This window comes from Erithacus rubecula (genome assembly GCF_903797595.1).
Source record: "Erithacus rubecula genome assembly, chromosome: 16".
In the NCBI taxonomy this organism is placed as follows: domain Eukaryota; kingdom Metazoa; phylum Chordata; class Aves; order Passeriformes; family Muscicapidae; genus Erithacus; species Erithacus rubecula.
The window spans coordinates 8,213,707-8,224,471 of record NC_136668.1 but is presented as its reverse complement, the minus strand read 5'-3'; positions in this window follow the sequence as shown (position 1 = coordinate 8,224,471).

The window sequence follows — 10,765 nt, the reverse complement described above, 5'->3', positions numbered from 1 at the left end:
AGCTTTTTACATCAGCTCCATTCTCTGCCACAGTTGCCATGAATTTCCTTTTGCTACCTTGTACTGCTGGACTGGGATTTGTCCTGTTAATGAAAGTAGCAAAAATTGTCTGAATTATGTTTTATCATGAAGTCTATTTTTTTTTTTTCTAAGAAAGGTACATTTCAGAGACTCCTTCTTTAATTTGTGCTGAAGAAATTTTTCCCCTGCTGCAGAGTGGGTTTTTAACACCAGCTAAACAAAACCACCTGATGGAAGATGATGACTAAAATGACTCGTGCAAAAGCTTGAGCAAAAGGCATTTCAGCTACATAATGATTTAGCAAGGCAGACAAGGCTGAATGAGTAAGAAGTGGAGGATTTTATGCCAAAGAAAATATGCTAAGAGCAAACAGTATTTCTTCAAGCTGACTCACAGAACACATGCATTAATATATTGAGGCAAGTCAATTTTTGCAGAGTTATAGAATATCCTGAGTTGAAAGGATCCTCAAAGGGTCATTGAGTCCAGCTTCTGGTCTGCACAGGACAAAATTGTCCAGTTTATCTTGTCCAGTTTTGGACAAGAACCAAAATTGATGTCCATGTGTAGAACCAGGGCTTGGGGTGCTGGAGTGGTGGTGAGCATTCAGGAAAGCGAGTGTCTCTGTGGCCTTGGGCAGGGAGCCTGGTCCTGTCTGTCTGTGGGCTGGGTTTGGAGGAAGGGAGGAATCTCCCACCTGGAATGTTCATGCTGAGTCCATTGCCAGTGGGTGCAGGACAGTGCTGGCTCACTTTGGGATGATTTGGGTTCAGAGGGACCTTGAAGCTCATCCAGTTCCATCCCCTCTGCCATGGGCAGGGGCACAATCCAGTGATGGGGCAGCCTCAGCTTCTCTGGGCACCCTGTGCCAGGGCCTCCCCACCCTCTCAGGGAATTTCTGATACCTAGTCCAGCCCTGACTGTCACTGTAAAACCATTCCTTCTTGTCCTGTCACTATCTGACCTTGTCAAAAGTCCCTCCCCAGATCTCTTGTAGTTCTTTCAGGCACTGTAAAGATGTTTGTGCCACTGAGGTAGTTTTGATGCAGTCCAATTAATTTCTGAATGGTTCTGTTTTGTAAACCTTCACAGGTTTTCTGCACTTATTAAGGGTGTTGCTCTCTGTGGAAGCAGTGGATAATTTATAGCAGATATTTCAGGGACAAGCATTTGGCAAAAAGGAATATGTTTTGTGTCCCTCCCTGCTGTGGGGGTCTGACAACATCTTCCTGCTGTAATTGTTGAAAAAAATTAATGTTTTGAAACTGTACTGAGCACTCAAGAAGCACTCATAGATGTAGATAACTGCTCACATGGATCCACCTTCTATTTTTTTTTTGGTCTTATAAATTAGCCCAAGATGAATTTTCTGTCAAGGACTGGAACCAGTCAGAACTTGAAATTTTCTTTTGGTGGGAAATCTTTTAATTTCAAGACTACTAGAACTGAAATTAAAAGATGCAATTATGTGATTAAAGACAAATACTAAAGAAAAGTATGTGAATTATTCACAACTTCTTTATTATTTCAATAAGATCATGTTATTACCTTTCTATATTTCTGAAATTTTAATATTATGAAATATTTTATTTCAATTACTTGAAAACATATTATAGTACCTTAAGCATATATAAGTGAAACCGAGTTAATATTTCAGCAGGATACAAAATTTGAAATTGAATTAATTGAAATAACAGGTAAAATACTGGGGTTTGTGTTTCAGAACACAGTGAGTGTTGTTCACATTTATCCTTGACTTTTTTCTGTTTGTCCAGGATGGAGGTATTGCATATATTTTCAGTTTTACATGCATGGATATTCTCCAGGAGAGGAACTCCAGTAAAGTTTGAATTTCTCAATCTGGTTTTCAGTCTATGACGAGAAGAACAAAAGCTAAGATAGGAATCTCTGCTGTGTTTGCTGTATGTCTGTCCCACTTGGCTGTTAATGTCATAAACATGGACCAGGTTGAATTTGAGGCAGGGGCTGCTTATTGCATAGGCTGGGCATGGAGAGTTTCTTCCCCCAAATCTTAGCTTTTTATAGTCCAGAGAAGCACCTGCCATGTGTGAGGATGAAATTAGAGGGCAGGAGCTGCTTTTACCTTTATCCTTTCAGATAACATAATCATTGGAATAAATAAGCTTCAAAGAAACCAAAGAAGCTTTTTCCCTCCCCTCTGTCTCCCTGCAGATAATGATGGCAGCAGTGCTCAGCTGAGATGTTTCTCTCCTTTCCTGTGAATATCTGGCAAAACCAGACAAAGCATTTTAATGATGCCACAGCTTTTGGTGGTGGCACCAGCTGCCTCAGAGCCCCAGATTTCATTGGATCCTCAGTGATGGCTTATCCATTCCTTCAGCACTCTCCAAGGGTGGTAAATGTAGGAAATAGACATAATATTCTTTTGAGCAAGAGTCTTCTGTACTGATAGTATTTTCCCCTCTCCTCCACACTGTGTCAAATGTGGTGTGTGTCATGTGGCATCTGCAGAGATGATTTGTGTATTATTGCACAAATTTGCTGATGTGGTGTCTGTGCATGGTGGGTGTAACTGGTGTGATGGGCCTGGGTCAGCCGAGTATGAAAGTAATAAATCTTGTCCTGGTTTTCTTAACTGACAGCATAACAGCATCCAGGGATTTTATGATCTCTCCTTGGAGATGCTTTGTGCCAAGCTGGCACAGCAGGCTGCTGTCTGTAGAGGATGCTGGGTGATGTCACTCTGGGGTGTGCTGGGGCTCTTCCCAAGTGAACCCCTTCCCAGAGGCTCCTTCTGCCTGGAGATATTGTCTATTTGCCAAGAAATCCAGTGTGCCAAGGAAATGCTTTTTGTAGCTGAAGCCATTTCACTGTCATCCATGTGCTGTTGTGGTAGTGCTCCTTCTCCCTGGGGGAGACCTTCCCCTCCAGCAACAAAAGGCTGAGCACCAGTGGTCACTGCAGCAGAGGCTGGGAGGAGAGCAGGCACAGCTGCTCTGCTGTGAGTAGAATAAGGAAGGGAGAGGGCTGGCATTTGGCTGGCATGTAAAGCCTCAGGAAAGCTACATGATTTAAGGATTCTTGTGGCAGACATCTCGCTCAGCCAGCTCTGGATTTGTTGTTCTGCCCATAAGCCTCTTGTCTGGACTCCCTAATTCTTGATAAGATGGACAAATACAACATTGTGAGTTTAATGTTGGTGAGAATCTCTGCAGCACAAAGAATGGGGCAATGGGGTCCTTGCCCTGCTGCCTCTGTGGCATGAGTGAGGGGACATATGTTCCTGGCTGGCAGCAGGGAGGCAGCCTGGGCTGCTGGACACTGCAGACAGTTATTTAGGGGTCAGCTGTGTGCTGATAATGAAATATTGATAAGCTGCACGTTGAGGTCTTTGGTACCAGAGGCTGCATGTCCTGGCCCTTGCTGTGCTGGGGGGAGTGCAGGGGCTCTGGGGTGGTCACTGCTCTGCAAAGAGATGCTGTGACTCTACTCCCTGTGTCAGGGACCTTGCTGGCCCTGCAGGGATGAGGGACATGGTGCTGGCAGAGCTGGGGCAGGGGCTGTGCACTGGTCTGCACCCACACACCCTGGCTGTGCTCTGGATCCTGGCAATGCCACATCCACCAGGGCAATGTTTGGCACCTTGCTTCTCCCCTCTGAGGAATGATAACCATAAACCATCTGTATAAGGAGAGATTTGTGAGGTTTACATTTATTAAAGTTTGTAAAGCACTCTCTGCTGCTGCAAACAGATGCTGGTGCTGGTACATGGAATTATTTTAACTTGTGCATCACTTGGGAGAGCTGCTGTGATTTGTTGTTTTTCGGGCTCCTGGGGAATCTGCAAAGACTCTTGGCTGCTTTGCAGTCCCAAATGAGATTTTTCTGCATCCTTAATGTATTGAATTTACTGTAATATAAAGAACATCATGACACCCAGGTGGTTTCATATCAGATTTCATATGAATAACATTATGGCCAAGCTCCACTTCTAATAAGAAACTGTAACCCACTGCTCTTGCCTTTGTCATTGTTTGGGATTTTATTGTTTTTGGAATGAAGATAAATAGTTTGATACAAATATATATTGAATGTGATCACCAGCAGGAAAAATTTTGCCCTGTATTTCAAGTTTGGTTCAAGATGGAGTTTTTTGGTCTGAACGTGGTTGAATTCAGGTTTTTTGTTCCTGAATAGGATCCAAATAGGAAGGAAGAGAACCCTGAGGTCTGAATGACTGTGACCCAGGACAAAATGTTTGCAACTGCAGCAAGGAAAGGATGGGCATCACTGCTGCTCATGGTGACTGGCAATGCTTTGTGTACAGAGAACAGTCTTGGGTCAGGATATTCATCATCCCTGAGGACAGATTTCCCCTCATCTTTATTGTCAACCATGATTACACAGAGTTTGCAAAATACTTGTTTATTCCATTTTTGAGATAGGAAAATAGCATTAAATGTTGAACAGAGTTGTATCACATGTAGAGGGAATGATGTTAAAACAGTAACTACAGTGATTTAGAAAAAGGAAAAGAAATCATAAGCAAGACTGAGCAAGTATCTACCAAGACAATTTGAGAGAAGGCAGTGGGAGGAGAAGCCCTGCTTAGCATATGACTAATGGCTTGGCCAAATTGCTCTGAATTGCCAGGCCTGTGACAGACAGCAGAATAAAGCCCAGGTATAATCTGCTCAATTTGGGCCAGAAAGGTTGCATGATATTTTCTTCCAAATGAAGCTTTCATCTCTGGTTGGTTTTTCCTTTCTGTTTTGTTTTCTTTTTTTTCAGTACAGCAGCTTTGATGTTGGATTGTAAGTCAAACAGGGCTGAGTAGAGCTGCCCATGAAGGGTGGTCTGGACACCCCTCCCCACCAGGCTGGCAAAAAGAAACTTGCTTTTTATATTTATTTATCTTCTGCAGAATCTGTATTTTCTATGGAAATGAGCTGAAATCTGCTGAGGTAATTTTGTGCTTGGCTATTAATTAAGCCCCTCCTGCTCAGCATGGGCTTCTTGTCCCAACACTCCTTTTTATTTCTTCTTTTTGATGATAATGGTTGGAAATGTAATCTGTGCATTTATCAGAAAAGAGAGGACTCTTTATCTGCCCATTGATTTCAGACACAGTTCTCTTGTCCAGCTGTGCCCTTCCCCAAACAGCTGCTGGTGGGTGCCCAGGATGGGCACTGCAGGAGGACATGGAGCTTATGTAGCAGCTGAGCAATATTTTGGATTTTTTTGTTGCTAATGAGAACATTTCTGAGCTGGTTGAAATGGGTGTTAATATTGGAAGAGATGCTGTGATGCTGATCTAAGTGTGCAGACAGGTTGTATAGATTCCCACTCTGCTATTCCAGAGAGAAGTTAATCTTGGATGAAATTATGATTTAAAGCCCAAGTGAGGAGTATGGAAATTTGTAATGTATAATTTAGAATAAAAGTTTAATCAGAATAATACATATCCCATTTGACATGTCCAAAACAAAGGGTTTCTCTAGCTCCAAAGTTATGATTTGAGAGTAGCCTTAATTGGTATACAGATATTTGTTTTAATGAGAGGAACTGAAAGAGACATTCTGACTGTAAACTACATTTTTGTTTGTTCTTTGATACAAGAGAAATCTGGCATGTTATCATGATGAAAATATTTTCTCCTTTTTTTTGCACACTTCTGGGTTTTTCTGCCTGAAAACCTGTTTTCCACAGGTCTACTTGGTCCCTGTTTCTTGAGTGTCCTGGGAAAAGTACTGCTGCAAGAGAGAGGATGGGAGAGGACAGAAAAGCAAAGGGCTCATCCTCTTCTGGGTTACAACAGCACAGCTGAGAGGTCCCTGGGACTTAATAGTGTGCTGCTTTGAAACTATGTCAAATTAATTTTCTGCCTGTTGGTACAATGACAACCTCTGGCAATGGCATTGAATTGAAAGGCAATAAACAAGGAAATTGCATATTCTATTGCCAGTATATTAATTTCATCTTTTGAAACATGAACTCATTTTCTGCCATTGCCCTGGGTAGTCTGTGTGTGCATGTGCAGGTGCAAGGCACTTGGGAAGGTTTGTTCCTTGTCCCTGCTGTTGCCTGGAAAGGCTGACCTGGAACAGAGACTGGACAGAGCAAAAGGAATAAAAAAGAAATTTATTGAATGGACCCACCTTGGACAGTGCAAGAGCCTGGATGGGGCTACACCCAAATCAAATCCAAGATGGATCCTGGTCATGAGTTTTACACTTTTATAAGTTTTGGTTCACCTACATATTGGGGTCAATTACCCAACCACAGCCCCAGGCTATGAGTCTCAGCCCCCTTCCCTTGCTCTTGTTTCTGCTTTTTGGGTACCAGCTGTCCTTGATTCTCTAGCTACATAAATAAATAAAAAGGAATTGTTTTGTCCAACTACCCTGTAAAGAGAACTTACACCAAATATGAAGTTTCAGAGTTGCACACTAAGCAGCAGAGATTCTGAAAATATAAAAGCTTAACCCCAAGGCATCACTGCAGAGGAGGGGACAGAACAGAGTGATCTTCCTGTTGGAGTTCTGGTTGGTAACCCTTCTTGGTCTCTTCTTGGCACAGGAGATGCACAGTTCACCTCAGCAGGGTCCCACATCCATGAGAGGAGGAGGTTTTTGCAGTCATGCTGCTCCTGCTTATCTCATAAAACCATTAATCAAGGTTTCTCTCCTTAAACTCCTGACTGCTCTGTAATTTTTATTGACAGTTGTTGGTTGAAAATTTTCAGAGAGATAATCATGTCCAGGTGCAGGGCTGTTTTTGCAGTTATTCCACTGAATCATAATTCATGAAAGGGACTGGAGATGTTTTTTTAGGCTGAAATTTAAAAGTGCCGGAATTAGAATAGAGGTTAAAAAGTATTTCTTGTAATACATGTTTATTTTTGCCAAAGAGTCAATTTCCTTTAGGTTTAATCAAGGTCATTAGAACAATGACAGGGCTGAATTTGTTCATAAATTTTGTGTCTGGAAGCAGAAATTGCTACAAGGTTCTTCACACAGATGTGCAGCAAGTGCTGAATACCTGGGCTGATATGTCACAAAGATTAACTGACTTATTGCAGTAGGATAAATAACTTTCTGATAGACCCTGGAAAACTGTGGCTCAGTATTGTGGCTGGGTTATGGGCAAGGTGACTATATTTTGGTGCAAATGAATTTATCTTTCCATTTTTGTGACTAGTTCACTGATGCACAGGTATTTCTGTCCTGGGGGAGGAATGCTACTTGTATCCTGATCAAATGTATTCTTTAAAAATATCTATAAACCAGATTCAAACAGTGAATCTCTAAAGTTAACAGAGAATGGAGAGGTTTGCTCTTTAAAGAGTAATGAAGAAATTGTACTACTAGGTCAGTCCTACCCATTTAACTCCTAAATGGATTATTTTGCCTGTTCTTAGGGAAAGACTCTTTAGATGACTAAGCAGTTGGGATAGAGTGACACTGAAATGGGGTGTGGAATAAAATGCTCTTTCTTTCATGGTCAAGAAGCAAGAAAACAATTTTGAGTGCTCCTGAACCCAATACTCTTCCAAGTTACATTTAGAACTGACAATTAAGCTGCCTTTAACTTTTTAATCTTGAACTGATATTGAGAAGCCTTTAAAAATATGCTAGAGTAAAACAATGGACTTTCTAATCAATCACACAAAATTATAATATATTGGAAACTTGTTATTAATAATGGACTATTATTCTTTATGTATCATCATACCATCTAATCTATCTATCTATATTAGTTACTTTTAAAAGGAATCAGGTGATAAATTAGTCCATTAAAACAGAATGAAGAGATTTAAGCTCTTCAGTGGGGAAAATTACAGAGGGGATTTTTGCAGTGGCTTCACAGCTTTGTCAAGTGCATCACACACCACTGGACTCCTGGGGGCTGAGGAGAACATGCTTCCCCCAAGGGATTGGCACTGATGTGAGCCCTGAGTTGTGGTGCAGAGCTGGGCCTTATGAAGGCCACCTCTGCAGGTGCTCTGTGTGTGTTTGGTTTTGCTTTTCAACCTGGTGATGATGACTTAAATAAAAAAAGCCTTTTGGTTTGGGCTCCTCTCAGCTTCCCTTGTGTCTCTGGTGCCTTCAGCAAGACTGTGAGTTATGGGGACTTCTCTACCTGACCCAGTGTAGCTGCTGATAAAAGGAAAAGAAAGTAAGAGTTCTTTCCTCAAGCTCTCCTGAGGCTGTGGAGAAAATCTGTAGGAGAACTGCAGTGAAGAGCAGTGTCAGGACATTTGCATTCCAGTTTTTGCTTTGTAATTTGCCCATCTCCATTTCATTTTCTGTCTCTTTGGGGCAGGTTTTGTGAAAGTGATGGAAACAGTCTGCTCCTGTGTGGTGTGTTGCTGTGGGCACCCTTTCCCTGCCAGGTGTGGGTTTATCACACAGTTTCCTTGATGCCCTTATTTCCTCCCCTCCAGCACACTGTACCTGTCTCTGCTCATGGTCCCTTGGGGACCTGCCAGGCTCAGGGAGAGGAAAGCAGAGAGATGAGCACATATGTGCTTCCATCTGTAATGGGGGGAGGAAAAGTCTGAAAAAGAGCAGTTTGCTGTTTTCCTGCAGGGAAATAAAGAGCTGATTCTGTGGGGCTCAGGGAGAATACCACCTCTAAGATTTCTGACCTTTCAGCTTTTCAGGCAGGTTCAGACTCAGGTGGTGACCTGGACTGGGGAAATTGCTGAGGACATGAGCTGTGTGAGTTCCCTGGACACCCAGTTTGAGTTCTCTGGGATGGGAGAATTGTGATTGTTGGCACTGTTGTGTGCAGATGCAAGTTTATCCACGTTCTTCATTGCTGCAATTAGAATTACACATAAAAGATTGGATGCTGTCACGTGGCACAAGGCATTGGGAAGAGAGCTGCCAGGTGCAGAAAGAGAATTTGGAAACTTAGGTGAGTGGAGAGAGAAAATCAAACAAATGAGCAGAATGGGATTCATCTATTTGCATGTTTCAGCTGTGCAGTGCATATAAAAGGGAAAAATCAATTTACTGAAACCCTAAATAAATAACTGATAAAAGAACACGTTCTTCTTGAATTGAAAACAAAAAAGGAAATGGTAAATAAATGATTGTCTGAATGGGTAAAAGTGTAAAAAGCAGCAGTAGCAGAGTGGGAGGCCTAAAGGCATTACATTTCCACATGAAATAAAATACAAAATTGGCATAAATTGTGGATAAAGGCCTACTAGTAGAGGCCTTTGTTTACTGATGCTTTCAACAGCTCATTTTTCTCCTCATTTTAATTTAAAAAATCTAAAATGATGGGGAGGGATTTTCTGGGAAAGAAGCACAGTGTGCAGCCTAATCTTCCATCCCACAGACTTTACTGACATTATCATAAAAATGCTGGAGATTTTCTTGGTTTTGAACTCGTTTTTCTGAAATTCTTGACAAATGAGCCCAAGTGCATTAATAATGGAACTGGAGTGATTTCCATGTCTGTGGGGAAACAGGCTGTTTGAATTTTGTGTTTTCCTTGTCTTTGACAGCCTTGGTAACACCCCACTGGCAATAACAAACCCTTCACCTGCAGTTTGCTCTGACTGGGTTGGAATTTCCCAGTGGACTGCATCATTGCTCCTCCAGATGGTTCTGTTTCAGACTCCAGCACTGATGGCTGCTGACTTGTGGGGAGCAATCTGGGAATAAAGGGCAGTGCAGGTGCTCTTTGTGTGACCCTCTGCATGGAGACCTCCCATCCATTCCCAAATACAGTATCCCAGAGTAATTCAGCTGTGTTAGTCACAACTGTCAGTAAATCCAGTGATTTGGGGATGTTTTGGTGGGTTTATCTGCTGCCACTGGTGAGTAACTGTGATTGCTCAGCTGAGGATGGGATTGCCTTGAGTTAAGCTGGATGTCCCCAAGGATGCTGCAGCTGTGGGAGCCAGGAGCCAGTCACCAGGACATTGTGCAAGAGTCACAGACCACTTTATCCTCTATAACTGGAGAGTTGGGCATCACTAGGATGTGACAGGCAGAGTCTACCCCTGGACAATGACACTGGGAAGGAAGCTGTTCTGGATAGTTGTCCCTAGGGAGTGATGGAAAACCTAGTTGAGAAAAAGATGACTTTTAGGTCAGATGAGTTCATTTCAACAGAAATCAGAGGTGTAATTCTTCCTCTAAACCCACATAAAGTGCTATAGGGACGCCTGCAATTCTGCCTACTTTGCTAGGTAAAGCACAATCTCTTTTTTCCTGTCTTGGTTTTTCAAAATAACTGCTTGATGCAGTAGATTTCACCCTCTAGAACAACAAATACTTTGCAGGACAGGTGGAATTTTAAGACCTTATTTTGCTGGTGCTGCATGTTTGAAACTTCTATTGAAATTAATGGCGATTGCAGTCCTGTAACCGTGTTAGGAGAGAACCCTGTGACCTTATAAATGCAGGCAATATTGTGAAGCAGCTACTGCCTTCAGGTGGTGAAGAGCAAACAAAACTGCACTTTATATTAGACATCACTCATTTGTCCTTTCTCTTCTTCTATTGCTCTCCAGGTCCTGATCCTATTAGCCACTGTGTCCTTTTGTAATTTACCAAAGTAATGCTTGGCACGGCGATCTGGGAGGTGATTTCCTGCAGTGCCTCCATCAGCATCACTCTTGTAACACAGCCACAGTCTGGGAGCAGTTGAGCTGGGGCAAGTTCATGCAGTTCCAGTGCATGCCAGTCTGGTTTATTTGCTGGCTCAGATATAAATCTGTTTTCATTGGCCTCTCTCACT